This window comes from Pleurodeles waltl, chromosome 1_1 (assembly GCF_031143425.1).
Source record: "Pleurodeles waltl isolate 20211129_DDA chromosome 1_1, aPleWal1.hap1.20221129, whole genome shotgun sequence".
NCBI lineage: Eukaryota > Metazoa > Chordata > Amphibia > Caudata > Salamandridae > Pleurodeles > Pleurodeles waltl.
Genome location: NC_090436.1, coordinates 736,592,693 through 736,614,677, shown reverse-complemented (window position 1 = coordinate 736,614,677; position 21,985 = coordinate 736,592,693). Strand labels below are relative to the sequence as shown.

Genomic DNA, 21,985 nt, shown 5'->3' with positions numbered 1-21,985 from the left:
CAGTGGGCGCTTCCTTGTTTTCATAGCAGTGAGGTGCCATGCAAAGAAAAAACTGCCTTTTGCAGGGCTGCCTGTGCTGTATTATAGGAGCAATCAATCAATCAATCAGTTTTTGTAAAGCGCGGCTACTCACCCATGAGGGTCTCAAGGCGCTGGGAGAGGGCCTCATCCGAAGAGCCTCATCTGAAGAGCCACGTATAGAGGTTCTTCCTGAAAGACTGTGAGCAATGAGCTTTATCTGAGGTGCAGGAGGAGTTTGTCCCAGCTCTTTGCTGCAATGTAGGTCAAGGATCGTCCTCCGGCAGTGGTTTTCCGAATGCGAGGGATGGTGGCCAGGGCCAGCTGGGTGGAGTGGTGGGATCTGGCGGGGTGTGGAAGGAGACGCAGTGGTTCAGGTAGGCTGGTCCTGCGTTGCGTATGGCCTTGTACATGTGGGTGAATTTCTTGAAGGTGATTTGTTTCTCGATCGGGAGCCAGTGGAGGGTCCTCAGGTGTTGGGAGATATGTTCTTGGCGTGCGATGTCCAGGATGAGTCTGGCGGTGTCGTTCTGGATGAGTTGCAGTTTCTTGATGCTTCTCGTCGAGGTGCCGGCGTAGAGGGCATTGCCCTAGTCGAGCTTGCTTGTGACTAAGGTGTGGGTAACTGTCCTGCGGCATTCTTCTGGGATCCTCCTGAAGATTTTCCAAAGTTTGCAGAGTGTGTGCCAGCAGGAGGAGGTGACTGAATTTACCTGGCCCGTCATGGATAGGGAGGAGTCGAAGATGATGCCTAGGTTGTGAGCGTGCTCAGTCAGTGCAGGGGGGATGCTGAGGGATGTGGGCCACCAGAGCGATAGTTAAAGGCCCTTGTGGGATGTGTCATTTGTGTGCCACACCCTTCAGTGATACCACCAGGCAGTCTGGTGTATCCCTGGAGAGAAAATTGTCAGTGTGGCTATGTTGGCACTATCACTCTTACACAATGGCACCTGTTAAGGGACCTAAAACGCATCTAGGTCTGAGGTAACAGATAGAGAAATTCAGGGGACACTCAAAGGCTAAGATGGGGGTATCTGCACATAAACCCATTTCTTGCTTGGTTTTTCCAATCTTGTGCTGTCGCAATAATGTACACAAACTCTCTGAGTTAGTACATCTTGCATAGTGCTTTTTTCTTGATGATGCGGAACAATGACTCAGCCCTGTCTTCTCTTTTTGCACTTAAGTGTGTGACTGAATTGGTACAAACTACAGCACTGTGAGACTCATTTGTAATTCAAGACTAAGATGGCTGAAAAGCATGTAATTATCAGCTATTTGAACCCATACTAAATATTTTAAGTGGTAGTTTATGCAATGGATGCATTGTAAAACTTTTGGGTAGGTGTCAATGCAAATGCTTCTTAATTAGCAAACATTTCATACCTTACAAATATGAGTAGGCAAAAAATATGTTTTGTCATGATCTTGCTATTAATGACTCCAAAACGAAATGAAGCTAAAAACAACAATCAGAAGAGAAACTGGCTGGCTCTCGAAGCTTTGAAACTTTTCTGCAAATCTAAAAATCCAATATGTTAGCAGCAACCAGAACACCAGTATTCCGCATGAAGTCTGGTACCTTCCTAAACATCTGTTTTGCTCTTGCCGATCACTGATTACCACAAATCTGTGAAATACAGATGGCAGTGTACTTCTCATCATCAAAGAGGGTGATGAATTACTGGCATCACTAATTACAAGCTTTAATTATGCTACATTTAAAGAGGTTCATTCGCAATATGTTATTCAGTGCTGACTTCCACAGGTACCACTTAAGAAAAATGTTAGACCTTTGTTAAACCTCTATATGTAACCCAGTATGTCAACAAAATACATTTTCATGGACATAGTGGCTGGTTTACAGAAAATTGGCCACATTGGAAACTGTTCTTCTTACTAATAGTTCTAAACACAACTGAAACGTAAAAATAATCCCAATGCATTTCTGGATTTCTGGTTGTTGCCCTTCGTCAGGGGATGTATAATCCTCCATATGCACTGGGGTGCTCTCTGCAATCATTTGCCAGGCCTCAACCTTCCTTTCACCCCTATGTTAGGTCCTAAATACTCAAGTGGCAGCATGCATTGTGTTTAAAACGTAGGATATTTGTACTTAAGTTTTACATGTCCTGAGAGTGGAAAATTTCAAAAGGCTTTTTTAACTGTTGTAAGACTATCTCGCCCATAGACTAACACTGCATTACCTTATTGCACCAAATAAGTGATAACATCCACTCAAATGAATTTTAATTTAAAATCCTTGTTAATGCTAACGTCAGATTTTAAGTTACTATTATGAAAATGTCACTGTTGGAAAGTTGCCTTTTTTCTGCCTAAACCAAATGTTCCTTTTTGCCAGTGAGAGTGAATGGCTCTTCTGTGGTATTTTGTGTCTTCCTTCCAGGTGTTGGGCAGGTTGTTGCTTACCTGAGCAGGATGTCCTGGGAGGGGTTTGTTGACAGCACTTCCTGAGCTTCAATGCATAGCCTTAGGGCTTGCCCAGCCACTTTCTGACTTTGAAGGGCTGCCTGCTCTGCCATTGACAAAGGTAGTTCACACATAGGTCTGCCTGCCCTTTGTTACCCTAGAAAGTTTGGATCCAAACCCATGATAGGAGGAAGGCTACATAAAGGGAGCATGCCCCACCCACCGGCTGGCACTTTGAGTTAAAGTGGTACTTTCAGAACCTCTCATCAGAACACTCCTGAACGTGTGGAAGATTCTGAAGAAGAGCTGCACTGTTGTCTGATGAAGGAAGAATGGACCTGCTTGCCTTGAACCCAGGTTCCCCATAAGTGACTCCAAGGTTGAGGTGGCTGATCTCCTGTTACCGGGACACAACAAGCTTCCAGAGGCCTCTCTGCAACTGCCCAGCTGGTTAGCACCATCTGGACCTGCCTGGACCTGCTGCTGGCCTCTGCTGGAGTGAACCTCTATCCCAATAGGATCCCTCCCATGTCCTGGGTCCCTGACTACCATCAGCATGTACTCCTCCTAAACTCAAGGTGAAGATAGACGTTTTGGGCTCCTTCTGGACGCAAAGCAATCTATTCACTAGAGATCACTGATGTGAGGCTCCAGCGAGACATGCACTTCATGTAGACAGCACGCGTTGCCGCCAATGGAAAGCTTTAGATACGACCGGCTCTCCAGGTTAAAACAGTGTCTGCCCGCAATACCCGACCTGTGCCTCACACCGAAAATGACCTCCTTGCAGCCAACACGAATGGCAGTTCCTCACAGAGATTTGAGAAGGTAACTCTTCAGTGGAACAAACTTAGCCCCTGTATCTGGCCCATGCTCTATCGCCTTAACTTTTGACTTTATCATAGACAAGGGCGACCAGGCAACCAAGTGGCACTTTGTGCTTCCTGCCACTATTCTCAGCTAAAACTTTAAAAATTCATATCTCCGGAGCTAGTGATTTGTCATTTTAGTGTCATTTTATTTATTAAAATGTTTCCTATTTTTCGAAATTGGTTTAGGATTTTTCCTGTGGTGTGGTTTTACATTATTACTCTTTGAGAGCTTCATAAATACTTTACACATTTCCTCTAAATCAAGCCTGTCTTTGTGTCAAGCTACCGGAGGATTAAGCACATGTGTATTTAGCAAGATTTGTGGTTCACAATTCCAAAGACTCTCTCTTCATTATTTGAGTCGGGCTTCTATCTGCAAATTAGTTTTTGCTTTAAGAAGCCAGGAAGATGAAACAGGTGATCATTATATGACTTGTGCTGTGCTGCAACTCAATCTGTGCACAATGCATCGGTCTATAACTCATGAACAGAGATATAAGGGCAAGTCATTGCATGGCATGTCTTTCCCCAGCTTTCCCCAAAGCCCTGCTGACAAGGCAGGTACATCACCTTTGGGAATATTTGACAGTAGGGTAAGGTTACAATGAATTACTTGTTTCACTTCTTCCACAAGCTCAATATGTTCATTTCAGCTCATACATGGAAGTGCAAAGAGACTGGTATGAACTGCTACACTTGCACACAATTAAGCTGCAAGGATTTCTATTATGCACTTAAGAAAGGTTTTCTGTTATTCATGCTTCTGCTCCTTCAATGTATTTTTGTATTCCAAGTCCTCACTTATTCCTTACTGCAGAGCTAATGTAGATCAATGTTGTACTGCAATCATATCGTAGATAAAGATGAAACGTCTGTGGCATGCAAGTCAATTTTCTCTCTACTCAATCACTGAATACCCATTGATGATAGTCAATAAGTGAGCATGTAATTGTCAACTAGATAGCTCTGCAAGTTTTAAACTGTTCAGCACTGCCCCTAGCTTGAGTCAAACCAATACCAGTAGTAATAGTCATTACATTTAGCAGATGTATAATGCACCATGTGAAACTGTGTTTTCTTCTTTCAATGCAAGTGTAATGTCCTTGATTCTCACTCCATCCAGGAAAACACCACCACAATGCAGTGCTAATGGAAATAGTCTGTGAGGGTAAGGATAAACCCTTGAATCTGAAGCTTCACTTCTCTAACAATTATGCATTTCCAGAAAGTTCATTACCAGGGCAAAGTGAGAATTCACAGACACAAACTTCCTGATCAGTGCCATACCAAATATGCATTTAATGTACATGTATTAAAATATAGAAAGGATGTTAAATGCCAAAAAGGTGCTAAAACAGGAATGGTGATACAGTGGAAGCAGTTTAAGTGCAATAAAAAGAGGTACCATGATTTTATGCAGTGTTGTTGAGGCAAGAATGTCCAATGCATGGCATGTGGATGTGTTCCCCTGCCCTGAGTGACCTGACTGCAAGTGAAACTGGTCCCTTTACATTTTTTACTACCACAGTAAACTCTTTAATCCAGCATGTGAGCTAAGACTTAGGCCATCCCATGACAATGCCAAGGTCTAGAATCCATTCTGTAACCTAGAGGGGCACAATAAGCATGCACTCTTTTGTCCACATGACAAAAAACAATAAATATGAGATGCAGGCTGCAGGTCACCATACAAAAAGCCAATATCATTACCATATTGGAAAAGTTCACAAGCTATGTTAAACAGTCTTCTTATGCCAACCATCTAGGCATCTCTGCTCAGTCAGACTCCTACTTACACACACACGTTATGCATACACAAGAACAGAACTGGAGGTCAAGCCTTTTCTTTAATTGCTCCTAATTCATGGAATGACCTCCCACTTCACATTAGAGCCTCCTCCTTGCTTCTTGAAGTAGCTAGAGAACTAGTTCTTTGACAAGCGCGCAGCCTCCACCCTGGGGTCAAGCTCCTACACCTGCTTAGCACCAGAATACCTTTGTAGGTGATTGTGCGCTTTACAAATACTCACAACATAACATAGCAACAATATTGCACTGTAGAAAAACAAAAAACAATGTTGTAATGCAAGCAAATAATCATCGCCCACATGTATGAAGCCTTTTTGAGGTTGCAAATGGGCCTATTTGCAGAATTGGACCTTTTGCGAAGGCAGAAAGGTATGTTTACATGTACCAAGCTCAAATTTCAGTGTGGTAAACTGTTACTAAATTGCAATTGGGGTTTGCAATGCTGTATTAGGAAGGGGAGTGTTGAGGGAGCCCCTTCCTAATACTTTAATTACAGTAGTAGGCAGGAATGTTTTTTAGCAAAATACAGTCACAAAACAATTGCATTTTACCGCCTACTTCAAGTAGGTAACAACCCTATGCACAAATGGAAAGGGGTCCCGTTTGTGAATGTTTGTAAAAACACTTTTAAAAGCAGGCAGTGGTCCCACAAACCACAGCCTATTATTAAAGAATGAAAAGAAACCTTTTCATTTTTTTTTTAACACTTCCTCTTTTGCATTTTTTAAAATATTGCTTTATTTAAAATCAATCACAGATATGGTGGTCTGCTAACCCCAACAAACCACCATCCCAGTGATTTTAACAATTCCCCATGGGTCCCAAAGCAAGACCTTCCTCATTAATATTCATGAGGTAGGTCCATTTGCGACCCACTGAGAATCGCAAAATGTGTCAAAGACACATTTGCACACTGGTGTTTGCAATTACCAAATAGCGAATTGCTAAAATTTACTATTTGGTAATCACAAATGTTTCCCTTTATACAAGTGGCCCCTTAATTCTGTTGAAATTGCAAGATGACAATCGCCCCACATAACTCTTGTGATGGATTATCTAGAACAGATTCCTCTCTTGTGGAAGACTAATCTTGAGTAGCATAAGTAAAGCATTGGCAAATGTTGATGTATGCACTTGAAGGAAAAATAAATTATATTGTTTTAGGTTTAAAAAAACGAAAGGCAAAAATGATTTAGCAGAGACATGGAGGCCTCAAAGCAATTTTAAAATATATCTTTTTTATTGAGAGTGGTTTTCCAACAAGGATGGGGGATACAAAAGGGAACCTGAAGTGTATGGTAAAGACAGTAAAAACATTGTGGAAAAATAAGTGTGGAAAATAGAAGATGCCAGTATTTGTGTGTTTTTGTGATTATTTCTCAGCACTCAACTGTTTCTTTATGAAAGGTATTAGCTTAGACAGAAAATAACCATTATGGGATAGACCTCACCATATAAACATGATCATAAAGCATAAAGACCATTGAAAGTTGAACACAAAAAGAGTCACAATAGAAATTTGAAAGAACTACCCGTCACTGTGAAATGTGTTGTCATATAAGAGTACTTGTTTGCTAAAACACCCTTCCTGGCACTGAATGAAAAACAAACAAATAATGCTATAAAAGCAAGCTGATGGAAACAAATGGAAGGCGGGTCATGCTGTAAAGTGCTAAAATGTCAGATATTCCAGAAGGCAATAAGACATTCAATCTTTCTCAGGTCATTTGATTGTGCATTCTAGACCCAGAAATCTGAGGAATTAAACTGTGGGCCACTGAGTACATACAGCCTGGGGTAGTTCATGTCACTCAAATGTTTCAGTATAGATCAGAGCACCAGTGTGAGGGACAGGTTTAAGGAAAATGCATACTACTTTAAAATGAACTCTTCTCTCAGTGGGCAACCAGATTATCTGAGCAAGAATCAAGGTGATTTGTTTACTTAAGTAGATCAGGGAGGCGAGTGTGCCAACCTTTATTTTGTTTATCAGACTTTAGGAGCAACTTAGATAGTCCCAAACAGAGCTTTCCATCTAAATGGGGCCGAGTTGAAAGTGGGGGACATCTGCTGATCAAGTAGGCTTATGAAGAACTTCAGTCACAACGTTTAATTGTAGACAATGGAAGTTCACAATTACTTTGGCCTATTGATGGAAAGGCAAATCTTCATTAGTCCAGACATGCCACAGTTTGAGCTCAGAAATGGTCCAGACAATCAGGGAGGAGACCAGAGGTCTAAATATGTTGCATGACCAAAGATGTGTTGTTATTGAATGTGTTTTTTACCCACTGATTTACTGATTAATCAGTATAATACAATCTTTGAGGGAGGTGCAAATAGAAGGGTTATCATAATAACGATGAAAGAAACGTTAATTGAAAAAAACACAGACAGAAATGGCAGCTAGGGCTGCTAATGGATAAACATATATACTTGATTAATGGGAATCTATTCAGCTTCATAGGCCATTGACTTAGGAGCAGAGGCAGAAAAGATTGAAGACTCACTTCCTGGGTTCAGTCACTCAAGAAAAAGCAATCCAGTTGATTGTTGTGCCGCTGGTGTTAGCTTCTGCCAAGTTCTGCATTAATATTATATAGTATCAAGTAACTCTGAAATTCAAGAAAAATCCGAGCACTGATGATGTTGATACCTGCAGCCCTGCTGAGTTATTTGATCAGACCTTGTATCACCATCTCTTATGCTTCCAGCCAAAAACAGATCTAAACTGATAAAAAGGTTGCTGATCTCCTTCAAAGCTTGCAATTGGGCATGTAATGACGTTTCCACTTTCTTGACCAGACAAGAGCAGTTGCAAAATGGGTGGTAAGTGCCCAGGAGTGAACAATCAAGATGTATCAAGAGATACAGGGGGTGATTCTGACCCCGGCGGTTCACTACCGCCGGGGCCAGGGTCGGCGGGAGCACCGCCAACAGGCTGGCGGTGCCCCGCAGGGCATTCTGACCGCGGCGGTTTGGCCGCGGTCAGAAAGGGAAAACCGGCGGTCTCCCGCCGGTTTTCCGCTGCCCTGGGAATCCCCCATGGCGGCGCAGCTTGCTGCGCCGCCATGGGGGATTCTGACAGCCCATACCGCCATCCTGTTCCTGGCGGTTCTCCCGCCAGGAACAGGATGGCGGTATGGGTTGTCGTGGGGCCCCTGGGGGCCCCTACAGTGCCCATGCCAATGGCATGGGCACTGGAGGGGCCCCCGTAAGAGGGCCCCACATTGTATTTCAGTGTCTGCATTGCAGACACTGAAATACGCGACGGGTGCCACTGCACCCGTCGCACCTTCCCACTCCGCCGGCTCAATTCTGAGCCGGCGTCCTCGTGGGAAGGCTCTTTTGCACTGGGCTGGCGGGCGGCCTTTTGGCGGCCGCCCGCCAGCCCAGTGCAAAAGCCAGAATCACCGCAGCGGTCTTATGACCGCGGAGCGGTGTTCTGGAGGGGGGAACTCTGGCGGGCGGCCTCCGCCACCCGTCAGGGTCAGAATGACCCCCACATTCTTTAATGACGAAGTAGCCTATTGCCATGTACAGGGCCACTGAAACAGTGAGTGAACTCAGTCATCAGTGACACAATAACTAGAGCTTGAAGAAGATGAACTATAGACTTACCACACCAGTCACTATTCCATAACAACATTAAGAGAATCTGAGTCCAAACACTGTCATATATAGTCAGCTGCAGGGATAATGGAGTGAAGTCTGATGTAGATTTTACTGTCATGACCACTGAGTTATGACTCCCAGACCTATGTATCTGACAGCTCTGCAACCTTATCCACTGTGGAAATACTCATGTTACCTTGGGAAATAGTATGGTGTCTTGCCTAATAGTACATTTAATTTTCAGTGAAATAAGAAGACAAGTCAATAAACAATTTTGGTGATGGGGATAACTGGGCTGCCAAGTACTACCACATTATTGATTCCATTAGATAATCTGAAAATGGACTTATATTTATTTAAATAGAGGAAATACAGGATTAAAAAAAGGATTGTTTTCCCAGTTGGCTAACTAATTTCAATATTTGGCTAGTACCCTCTACTGAGCAAGGCATATGGGTGGTAATACATCCAGGATGACTTTTGTTAAAGGATAGAGTTGTTCTATTAAATTTACTGTTCAGGAGTAAACCAGTTGTTCTTATGATGACTAATCAATACCTTAGATCTCAAAACAACAAACAGAAATGAGGCTAAACCTATTCAAGTGGTCTGTAGGTGCAAAAATTGTCCCTGATTTTACATTAACCGTCAGCCTTGGAAGAGAACACAAAAAGGCCATAATCGTGGTGTCTCATTGCAAATCACAGTTTGATCTAGACTGAACGTGTTGGCCTTTGGAGCCGTACACTCAAAAGAGCAACCAAATGTAAACTTTAAAAGGCATGGCCATATGCTCTCAGGAGAGTAGTGAATCGAATATGACTATTAAATTAGGATTCGGACCTAAAGTTCAGTTTATCGAAATGTCTATTTTTGTGAGAAAAGTGTACCATATTTTTTCCAGCCCCAGGGAGAGCAGTAAGCGGGTAAATTCCTGCACGGTCAACTTTTTTGCACTAAATGTGCAATTCCTCTAATTGCATTACTACAATAAAAAACTGACATGACAACAAATGTAGGTACAAATACGGAACAACGCTTGTAAATGCCTTTTTTCACATGTTACCTCCTCTATTGGTACGAAAATCAGATTTTTGCTTGCGATGACAACGGTTATCCCTTGCAGATAAGTGGTATTAAAAATGTTGATCCATTAACACTACTTTTTTCTAAATACAAAAATATTGTTAAATGGACATAAAACTACTTTCTGCACATTTTGCAAATTCATATACACTTGCCGACCTTCCCTAAATTAGGAACAGAATATTGCCTTTTTCTAACTACAGTATGCAAAATCTAAATTTCACTTGCATAGATTTGCGATATTAAAAACTCTCACTTTGCACACTTTACTAAGCATGCCACCTTGGCAAAACTTCACCTGCAGGTAAGTCACATAAAAAACGTTTGCAAAATAATTAATTTTTACCAGGATAATATTCCTGTTAAAAGTCGATTTTGATAATATTTTCCTCAGAAAACCTACTTTAGAGGAAAGATTTAACACACTTTTTATATCTTTGCATCTTTTGTGAAATTCAGATCGTTTTTTTCAATTTGGACAAAACTTTTTTACAAAGTGTTGAGAAAACCATGACAATTTAACAATAGCCTCATTTGGTTCAACTTCTTAAAACGATAGATTGGGTCACTGCTTTTATTGGCAACTCATTTTTTTAGATTGCATACTGATTCCCATTTGCGGTACTGCGGTAGAAACGTATTAGAAAATATGACATTTTTCTTTATTTTCGGCCAGGCTTAAAGTCTAACAGTTGTACTTCTCTAAACTTTTCTGCAACGTCAAATACTACAAAAAATCAAAATACTGAAATGAGCAGAGAGCCTTGCTTAGTCTATTGCTAAACAACATATGAGCATGCAAGAACTTATCCTCAAATTTCATTCTTAATATGTATTTGCAGGCCTACAATTGACAAATGCATTTTTAATTGATTAGTGTTGAATAATAGTAAGATTGTTAAACTCCTTCAGTTAAATTGCCTACTTTTTTCTTTATTTTGGCTGGCTTTTTCAGTGATTTGACCACAGACATTAGCTAGCGTTTTTATTTCTCTATTTACAGTGTAGTTTTCAGAATTATTTCACATGTTATTGCACATCTAAGGTACACCTCCTACTGATTAAGTCTAATTATAATGCATGGAAATCCTAACTATCCATATGTTTCACCAAATATATGACCTAAAATCGGTGATAAAGATTATAAAAAAAGACTTCTCATTGGGTAAACTCAAAGTATCCACTCACAAAAGCATAATGTATTTGACCTTTTGTTCTGTTTAATATTTTTAGCTCAAAATGCTGATCAGTAGGCAGGACAGATTACGACATGCCACATTGCTTTTGTGAATCCCATGCCCAGCAGTTATTCACATTATTTCCAATCATAAGATTGTAAGTTTGCTTTTTGCCTAGAAAAAACTATGTGAATTGTGCTCCAATTCTACTTAACCAAGAATTTACTGGGTTAGCTGCTAAAAAGCAAAAGGGTCGCTTTTCATTCAATGCATGTGATACATCAGCCTACTGACAACAATAGAGCATCCTTACCATTTCACATCAAGTTCTACATAATGAATTTACTTCCCATAAACGTATTCTTTCTACGAGGTTCATGGATGATGCCTTGCAGAACATCGTGCATTTTAAGAGCTATAGTAAAGTTGAAATATAAATTTCTGCTCTGTGCACAAGCTTTTGCAACACTCTTTGCACGAACATTCACTGAAAGGATAAGTACCTTAGGCGGAAGTCCATAAATTCTCACCAATATCTTATGTGGATTTGTTTTACTAGTGATTAGCTTTCAACTAGTGATAGATAGTTCAGCATACAGAAGTCAGTTAATATGGCTGTTGCTGCACTAATACTCATAATGGACTAAATAAAAACAAAGCATATCTGAAAGCACATAAAGGCCCTCATTACGACCTCAGTGGTCTTTTCGCAAGACTGCCGAGGTACCACCGTGCTGAAGACCGCCAGTGGTGGCGGTCTTCCGCGCCGCGTATTATGACTGCTGGCAGCCCTCCGTCGTTTTCCGTATGGAAAGCCGCCAGCAGCCATACTGGCGGTCAGAGGGAAAGTGGAGGCTGCTCAACCTCCACCGCCACGTCAACAGAACACTGCCCACAGAATCATGCCCCATGATTCGGTGTGGCGGTGTTCTGGTGACGGTGTGCTGGTGGCAGAGCTGCCCCCATGGATCCCGTCCCCTCTCGGAGGGCCAACGGACAAGGTAAGTTGATCGTCCGTTAGGGGAGGGGGTTGGGGTGGCGATGTGTGTTGTGTGCGTGCATGGGGGTATGCGTGTGAGTGTGTAGAGGGGATGTGTGAGTGCGTGTATACGTGCGGGGTGCTGTGTGTACGGGAAATGTGTGTGGGTCGGTCGGTGTGCATGTCTGTATCTGTGCAGGTATGTGTTGTTGTGATGTATGTGTGCGTGTAGGGGTGCATGTATGTGCATGTTGGGGGTGTGTGCGTGTAGGGGTGTGTATATGTGTATATGTGCAAGTTGGGGTGAGGGTGGGGAGGGGGGTTGTGCCACCTTTGGGGTGGCAGGGGGGCAGGGGTGTGGGGAGAGGGCTCGTGGGAGGTAGAGGGGGTGGGGGAGACCCCTATCAGTGCCAGGGAAAGAATTCCCTGGCACTGATAGTGCCTACCGCCATGGAACTCATGGCGGTTCCCAATCACCCGAAATCAATGGCAGTATGCAGGGTCCTGATACTGTTGGCAGTCTAGTGACGGCCGCCGGGCTGAAGATCGAAATCTCCAGCCCAGCGGTCATCACCGCCATGGAGGTCGGACTGGTGAATTGGCGGTGTCATAATTCCATTTTTTTTTCCCAACGGCCTGTTTGCGGTCTTACTGCCGCTTTACCACCGACCGCCAGGGTCATAATGAGGGCCATAGTCTAATGTAGTTATTGCACAAACTGTTTCCAGGTCATCATCGTGATCGTTCTTTTCGCCTCCAGGCCAAAAGTGTAAGAAAACTCTAGGTTCAGAAACCTTTTTTTGGCTACAAAAAAGATATTCCCTAATACATATTCTCAACTATAGTACAAAGCAATGGCCATATGAAATTACGGGTGTTTCAAGGAAACTTTCTCTGCCATGGAGGCAGCAATACTCAAAATTCTAAGGTCCATTCCACCACTCGAGAACAAGAATTTCAAGATGCAATAATTTGGCAAATTTGCTATTTCTCTGCCTGACGGTATGACATTACTCATATTAGAGACCACACTGGTATTAACATTTACTTACAAAAAATGCCAGGGGTTGCGTAAGTGACATCATGCATATTTATTCCTTGTCACAATCGTATCCCCCAACAGTGTTCTATTTGCTGCTAAGCAGCTAGGGGTGTTAAATGGATCTAAATGATTAGAAATGAAAGAAAGTAAACAATGAACTAAGAGGCTTCTTCGCTTTTGTTTCTGCTGCTGCCTTCATGACCCCATCACCACATAGCAGAATTAACGATGAACAAATGACAGTACAGATACTTAGAAGAGCCATTAGAGAAGTGGCATTATCAAACTGCAAGATTTGATGGGCAGCAGTGTTTGCATAGTCCCAAGAGCAGAGCATTTCAGGAGCAGGAAGGCAACTGCTGTAAGATAAATTCCATCCTCCACGAAATGAAGGCATTATCTAAAGTGGTTGCACTTCTTAATAGTATATATTTACAGGCTAATTAGACTTCTGCCTACTTCAATAGGAATTGTACAAAAACAATATGTGCTTTTGTCTGACGTTTTTTAATTGAATTTAGCAAACAGATATGAACATTGAAATTCAAATCTATTTTCAAACCCAGAAACACATTCTGGCCAGTCTAATTTTTTACTGATTACTGCTCCTGTTATATTCACATTTCTTCTATCTTAGTTTTCTACGAGCAGTTACTTTATGAGCCTTTTATTCTGAAAAATATTGTTTTACTTCAGTAAAGCTAGCCTGATCATTCAAGTGCTTATAGACAATAACACGTATGTTCTGTCTACGAACAGACACAGAGACCAACACTTTTTCAGAATAGAGCAAAAAATTACATAAATTAGCTTAGATTCGTGGACATAACATAAACATTCTGCATGGTTCCCTTACTCTGGTCCAATCTTAGTCAGGTCTTTGAGAAGTTTCTCTCCGTTTTTATCTATAAAAGAAATCGATATCGTTTTTCTATGGATTTAATGGAAACCAGTTCTGAAATTGTGCAGTCAATGTCATGATTCATGCAACGGACATACATTTCGGTTGCCAATACAATACCTCTATACTGAACTAGGCTCTCATCTGAAATTATTGACAAGAGGTAGTTCCCACCATTGGGACGCTCCGTAGTACTTTGGTTCTACATCTGGAGTGAAGAAGTCTTGGGGGAGCGGGAGCGGGCCATCATCATCATGATCAACATCTCTTGTGGGCATGTGTTCAGTCTCTCACCCTGATGTCCAATGTTCAAGACAAGCAGACCAGGCTCGGGAGAGCCAACTACCATATAATGCATGCAGGAAGAACATGGTCAGTGAGACGACGTCCACAGTAGCTCACACTTTTGACATGTTATGTTATTTTAATTTACAGAGAGCAACATTTGCAGTGGAGGTATCTTGCCACTGAAATGCAAGCTTAAGTGCAAAACGTATACTTTCTATGAGTACCATGTTATTAAAGTATAACTGAATCCAAGCTGTTCATCCAAACCATCACTCTCAATGTGTCTTGAGCATGGAAGTGGGTAAAAGGCTAACACCGTTGATTACAACAACTGTTGTATCGTGCCACCAAAAGAAACTGAAAGTCTGAATAAAAGACGTCTCACTTGATAAGGTATGACTTTTTAATACAAAAAACGGGTCTATCCATGAGTCAGGTCGCAAGGATGTCAGGCCTCAGAATCAGTGCTTCTCTACTTGCTCTCAGTCGCCCTCAAAGTCCCAAGGATAGCATAACAATTTAGAGGTAGTCAAATAAAGAGATTGTTGGCAGCTACATGGTGTATTGATAATATCACTTAGTAAACCTGTCAGCAGGGGAAAACGCACAACTAGTGCAATGTCTCCCACTTTAGGATTCAGATTTCTTGTCTGAATACTAAACTGTCTTGATGGGTAGGCCGTCCATGCTTAGTTGTTACGTTGCACAGCATGAAGCTTTGAATATTAACATATATATGAACAGTGCAGGAAAGTCACGAGGGTTGTCAAAGATTACTCTTACTCTTAAGTGAATATTAACTTTAATTACACATGATATTAGATCCAACTAATTATTAACGCCAGGGCTCCTACAAAAAAATAAAATCTGGAGGCCAAGGTTTTATTTATGAGCCCGCTACTGATGCTTTCAAATGCTGGGGATGCCAAATATTGATCCTGCCTAGGATTGATTCCGCCTGTTGCCCCTTTCTTCCACTACCCCAAACTTTCTGTATCTTTATCTCACTCGTGCAAATTCTTTTTCATCCGTGCTTTTTCTCTTTGTCACTGGTTTCCTATATTTCTGGTCATCCTCTTTGCTCTCCTAGTCTGGGTGAAAATCTCATTATGAAAAATAAATCCTGACTCACAGATGTGAGTGCTGTTGCCCACCCACCTGGAACCCCTGTACATAGTTAGCACAGTCTGTTTCCTCACAAAGTTTCACATAGCTTCGTTACTCTACGTGATCATTGTAAGAATAAATCAGGTACTTTTAATAACCTTAAAATCATTGTCGACAGGTCGACCCACAATTAACATTTGACTTCCTTATTCAATATAATAACAAAACATTATCCACATGGGTTTTTAAAATACGCCTTCAGTGATTCTAAACATATGGATAATACATAAGCAATGTTATGTTCATGCGGTACAACAACAGAAACATTGCTTCTTGTAATAAATACATTGAGAAACAGAAGTGTATGTCAGGCTCTACAATGCGTTACACTAAATATTGCCCAGTCAGTAACAGACTGCAAGCACATCACAGTCCATTGTCTGAAGCCACTTAGAGTCGGAGATACCAAGAAAGCCTTCCATAAAAGTACCTGTAACAGACGCAATAATGCTAGCAGGAAGGCACAGCTGATTAGGACAGCAATTCACATACTAGTTACATGAAGCATCCATATTCAAAGCGCTGCGTGTTTTGAGCAGGGTTTGCGTTCAATTAGAAAAAACATATTTCCAATCAAAGTGGCAAAATGCCAACAAAATGAATAAATAAAAATATCGCTGCAAATTGAATGGAACTCCGAATAACTTCAGATAATGCAAGGGCGGCTATCAAGTCCTGCAGTCATAGCTAGACCTTAGTTGTTGTTTTTTCGTCCTGGCATTGTGAAATTGCGTGTGATGCCTTTACAGCAGCCATATAACTGACAAATTAAAAAAAACAAAAAAAATAATATGCCATAGATATTTCTTCTTTTCAATATGCAATGCATTTCTTATATAAAATATATTGCTGCACAAATTCATAGCCAACTCTTTGCCAACCAACCCAGCAGACCACTTGTGCCCGACGTGTGGCAGAGCTTTCTGAGCCCGCATTGGACTGATCAGCCACAGCAGGACTCACGGTACCCAGTCAACCTCCTCAACGTGATGTCCTTGGTCATGGTCAAAAACGATGGATGAACACCACTATATATATATATATATATAAATATATATATACACACATATATATATACATACATATCTACATATACATATATAGAGAGAGCGAGAGAGAGAGAGATGGAGCGACATATATAATTTAAGCATTTAAAACGCGTTCTGATTGCTCACAGCATTTTGTCCCACTCCCTCCACTCTGAATGGCTTTTCCTCGAATCCGGATTAAAGTACATTAACTGAAAATACCCTTCACAGCTCAGAAATGGATGTTCCTCTTTTCCGATGCTGCCCGCTGCATATCCGTCTCACCAGCAGAAAAAAGTCAGTCCCTACCAGTTTTTACGGCACACACTATACTTCATCAGAAAACGGTGCCACATAACCTCATCTGCCGGGAAAAAAAATCCGAAGCAGGTGCTTGGAATGACAGAACATACGTAACATGGGCTTGCAAACGAACGCCGCCCTATCAGTAAAACGCTAAACGCTGCTTTTCATTGCTTTTGTACATGCAGAATATTTCATGTAATTTTTTTGCAGTATTGCTTATGCCTATGAATTATCATTTTGCATATTACCAAATTAAGTAACGCAATTATGCAGTACGACGCTAAACTAGAAGTAGTCGCTCCTCAGTCTTGCAGAAGCATTCCCTCTTGTAAGCGTTCTTTGTAACGACGTCTGCTCTGCAAATCGAATGCATGGATCCTGTGCTCATACACACGTCATACTATCAGGTAAAATGCACAACATACGTTACCTACACGGGATATATCTGTGAGCGAGGGTCCTCAGTTTGTTGCGGTCATATTCGCTGCTGTGCTGTTTTTTGTAATGGAGGGCGTTTTGTGAGTGGGAGAGCCCTCTTGGTTGTCCGGTTTCTGCGGTTGCTGCTGCTTGCCCTGCCTGTACGACTGTTGCTGTTTCTTTCTGGCTCGGTCGCTCTAACGCTGGGCTCTGCAGTCCGACGTTCAGCCGCCCTCCCTCCTTTGCTTTCCCGTCTTTGTCTCGGTTCCTCCCCCTCTATGCTCTCGCGTCTCTCTCTTGCTCCCTGCTTTCTGTTGTCAGCGCCCTGCTTTCTGCTCCTACCCTCCTTGGCTGCCTGTTATCCCCCGTCCAGATTCGCACTGAGCGCAGAGGGATGCACTGGCTCCAGCCTCCCCTGCTGCTGCTGCATAAATGGCGACTGAAAATTCATCTAAGCTTTGAAGTGCCACCTACTGAAAATTTCTGGAATACTTTTTCGAAAGAGTGGGAATTTTTGATTATCGGCGCTGGCGGGCCCAATGGCATCATGCAAAAGACAGCTATCTCTGCATTACTTTATTCTGAAAGCCTGGCCATATTTACCTCTCTAGGATGGAATGTTTTTGACAGTACAGCTTTAACAATTCATTGAAATATGCATGGCGGGGGCTGGGTAATGTGCTCGTCTTTTGTCCTTAAAAAGGTAATTCCATGTTACCTATGTCCACTACCCAATTACCACATCATTGAACGTCCTCTACTTTTGCTTCTCTCCTATTTCTATTACACTTTACAGCATGGCAACGCCTGCTCCAATTTTATAATTCACAGCTTTCACACAGTGCCCACTGATAGCGGACTTTTCTATTCTCTTTGGCCTGGATACCTAAGCTTGCAAATTCTGTCCAAGCCATTAAAAACACCACTTTCATTTCCTTGTTCCAATTCCAAGTCTCTTTCACGATATCATATCACTACACCCTCAGATAGACAGCTTTAATCCCTGGACCTGTTTAAAGAAATTGCGAAATTGCGTCCTTTGACCAAATTAAGGTACAAACCGGAACAGGGGCCTGCCCAGTTACTCTATCTTTAAAGGGAATTGTTGTCATATATAAATGGTGGCAGACTGATACAGTATGTAATATGTATATTTGTTGTTCGTATGTGGTTATTTTGGTTCAGGTTACACCTATCTACTATTTTCTATTGACAAAGGCAAGTGAATGTGCAAAATGGTGCTTTGGGTGAAATGAGCCCCAGACAGACCACTATCCATTTTGTGTGTGCAAAAGGTTGCTTTATTGAAACTGTGCGTATCACAATTCATGCCCTTGGCTTCCTCCCTTACAAAACTAAGTACCTGACTATACAAACAGCATCTACCTACCTCCTACCCCCACCCCTAAAACAAAACCCTCCCCTTTAACCTTGCAAACTACCAAATGTCCAACTACCCTCTGTTATTCATAACACTTGAACTTACCCTCTTAAGTTTTAACTCGTGCCTATACGTAAGTGCCAACTTGCTGCGTAAATAACCCTAATCCCTGCTCTCGTTCTGTTTCAAATTTGTTGCCTCCTGTTTTAGGTCCTGGTTCCCCTCTGTAAACTCCACTGACCTTCTGTAAAGGCCCCTCCAACCTTCTGGGCATCCGCCACCAGAAAAACGGACATCCTTGACCTTTTTCTGCCCCCTCCTACACTACTCCTTTCAGTGTCCTCGCTAGGAACTCCCTAATCTCCAGCAAATACAGCCTCATGCCATATCTGGACAGATGCACCCCATCTGCATGAAAAAATTCGAATGCATCATATCAGATATCAGAGTGCACAATGCAACCTATCTCCTGCTCCCTACAAAAACGCCTCATCTCCCTGTTAAGTTTCCTGCAGGCCCTATCTATTGCTGCCAGCCTGTGCACCCCTCTCCAACGTCTTGGTATAAATTCCAACCACACTGGAAAACAACATGCCCACTGCTGCTTTATCTCCAACAAGTCTTGTTTTATCCATTTTACCAGGGCTAAGCCTTTCTCTTGAACTAAGTCATTTTCACCTAAATGCACAATCAAGACATCTGGGCCCACCATCCCCTTCTGTAACTTTACTAACATTGGCAGTAATTCTATCCACCTCATACCCCCTTTTCCATGCCTTTCCACCCCCCACATGGTTTACTCAGTCTCAAATTGACTGTATCCAATTTCTTGGCTTCTTGTTCCACCCTCCTGATGAATGAATGGCCTACAATCCACACGCTCAACTTTGCTGACAGGGGACCCGGCACTGAACTGAAAAGAAACAGATGTTAACTACAAGCCCGATTGGAAGACCATCTTCCCAACTGCTTTATACCTTCCCTGGGCCATCCCCGCCTCCCTGCTTCCATTGCTGCTCCCATATGAAAGGAATGGGTCCCAACTTCCAAAGGTTGCATTCCCATCCCGCTATCGCCTTTCTCAATATGCTCAACAGTTGAAAGGCTGTTACTGTCTTACTGCCCATATGTACGAAAACTGCCCTGCCTTCTGTACTTGAAGCCACCCCACTTCAAACCCCACAGCCAGGGGCAAACCTTACTATGCTCCTGCTCAGGAAGCAGTACATGTACTCCGTGCACCCTCTGGTCTGTCTTAGAGGACCTCAGAAAAATCACCACCCCTCGATATTGAATGAATACCTCCTCCCATAGCAGCCCCTTGCTCCATGTGGAAACCAGCATTTCTGACACACAAAGTGCTCCAAAAAACATCCACACCATCGATGTTGCAAAAATTGCATGTTCCTGCTCTGAATAACAAATCTGTGGCAATTCACGCAGAACCCTTTTCAAGATTGCCAAAGTCACTGGCGTCCTTGCCTGCTTGACCTGCCCCTGTTCCCTTGTGTGAGAAAGTAGCCTCTTTCTAGCATGGGTACACACACTTTTGGCCTGTTTGTGAGTGTGTATCAGTGTGTTTTTACTGTGTCTCTGGGATCCTGCTAGCCAGGACCCCAGTGCTCATAATGAAAACCCTATATGTCAGTGTGTTTTGCCTGTCTCACTGGAATGCTGCTAGCCAGGACCAAAGTGCTCATAGTTTGTGACCTATGTGTATGTTGTAAGTAGTGCTTAACTGTGTCACTGTACGTTCTGTCAACAAGAACTTCAGTGCTTATGCTCTCTCTGCTTCCAAAATAGTCACTATAGTTTAGTGACTTCATTTACCAATTCCAATTGGCACACTGGACCCCCTTATAAGTCCCTAGTATATGGTACCTAGGTGCCCAGGGCATTGGGGTTCCAGGAGACCCTTATAGGCTGCAGCATTTCTTTTGCCACCCATAAGGAACTCAGACAAACCCTTTCACAGGACTGCCACTACAGCCTGCGTGAAATAGTGCACACACTATTTCACAGCCATTTTCACAGCACTTAAGTAACTTCTAAGTCACCTATATGTCTAACCCTCATTTACTGAAGGCTAGGTGCAAAGTTACTAAGTATTAGGGCACCCTTGCACTAGCAAAGGTGCCCCCACGCTGTCCAGGGGCAAATCCCCAGATTTCGTGGGTGTGGAGACACCATTACACGCGCGCACTACATGTAGGTTAATACCTATATGTAGCTTCTCAATGGTAACTTTGAATATGGCCATGTAAGGTGTCTAAGATCATGGAATTGTCCCCCTGTCCCAAATTTGGAATTGGCGGGCCAGTCCCATGCATCCTGTGGCCTCCACCATGGACCCCCAGTACTGCTAAACCAGCTCTCTGAGGCTTGCACTCCAGCTACAGCTGCTGCCACCTCACACACAGGGTCTGCCCTCCTGGGGTCTGAGCAGCTCAGTCCCAGGAAGGCAGAACAAAGCATTTTCTTTGGGAGGAGGGTGTTACACCCTCTCCCTTTGGAAATAGGTGTTACAGGCTTAGTAGGGGTAGCCTCCCAGAGCCTCTGGAAATGCTTTGAAGGGCACCATCTGTGCCCTCCTTGCATAAGCTAGTCTACACCGGTTCAGGGACTCCCAGTCCCCGCTCTGGCGCAAAACTGGACGAAGGAAAGGGGAGTGACCATTCCCCTGTCCATCACCACCCCAGGGGTGGTGCCCAGAGCTCCTCCAGTGTGTCCCAGACCTCAGCCATCTTGTTTTCCAAAGTGTGAGGACACTCTGGAGGCCTCTGAGTGGCCAGTGCCAGCAGGTGACGTCAGAGACCCCTCCTGGTGGGTCCATACCTGATAAGGTAGCCAATCCCCCTCTCAGGGCTATTTAGGGTCTCTCCTGTGGGTTTCTCTTCAGATTCTGCTTACAAGTTTCCATCAGGAACCCTCTGCAACTATTATATCATCCGCTGACCTCGGATCGACCACAGACTGCTCCAGGAACCGCTGTAATTGCAACAAAGTTTCCAGAAGGGCTACTTCAACTCTGCAACTTCAACTCCAGCCAGCAACTGCAACAGTTTCCATGGTGTGCACACTCTGGGGACTCCCAGTCTTCACCCTGCACCAGAAGGACTGAAGAAATCTCCTGTGGAATGATGGAGTCACTTGCCTGCTCCAGCAGGCACCTTCTAAGACGATGACCGGTTCTCTTGGACTCCTCTCCTGGCGACGAGCGTGCTCCTTGGAACACAGGTAGTGGACCCCTTTGACAGACTGTCCTAAGGTCCTGCTGTCCAAATTTGGAGAAGGTAAGAGCTTGCCTTCTCCGTTTGTGACAGTACCCCTGTGCACCGCGTCATCTTCACCTCCTGAGGCCTCTGTGCACTATTTGCAAGAATCCTTTGTGTACAGCCTGGCCCAGGTCCCCAGCACTCCATCCTGTGACGCTCAACTCGCTGAGTTGTTCACCAGTGGCGTGGGTCC

General features: G+C 43.1%; 1 protein-coding gene across 2 annotated transcripts in view; it reads right to left on the bottom strand.

Moving 5' to 3' along the window:
• DIRAS2 (DIRAS family GTPase 2) overlaps positions 1–17,709 on the bottom strand; it is a 66,388-nt gene extending 48,679 nt beyond the window's left edge. The window contains exon 1 of one of the 2 annotated variants that reach the window (XM_069227480.1): positions 17,154–17,709. The gene's annotated coding sequence lies outside the window, so the exon portion shown is untranslated. Of the gene's footprint in view, positions 1–17,149 lie in introns of both variants that reach the window. The other variant, XM_069227487.1, reaches the window with a different exon arrangement.
• Positions 17,710–21,985: the final 4,276 nt, after the last annotated feature.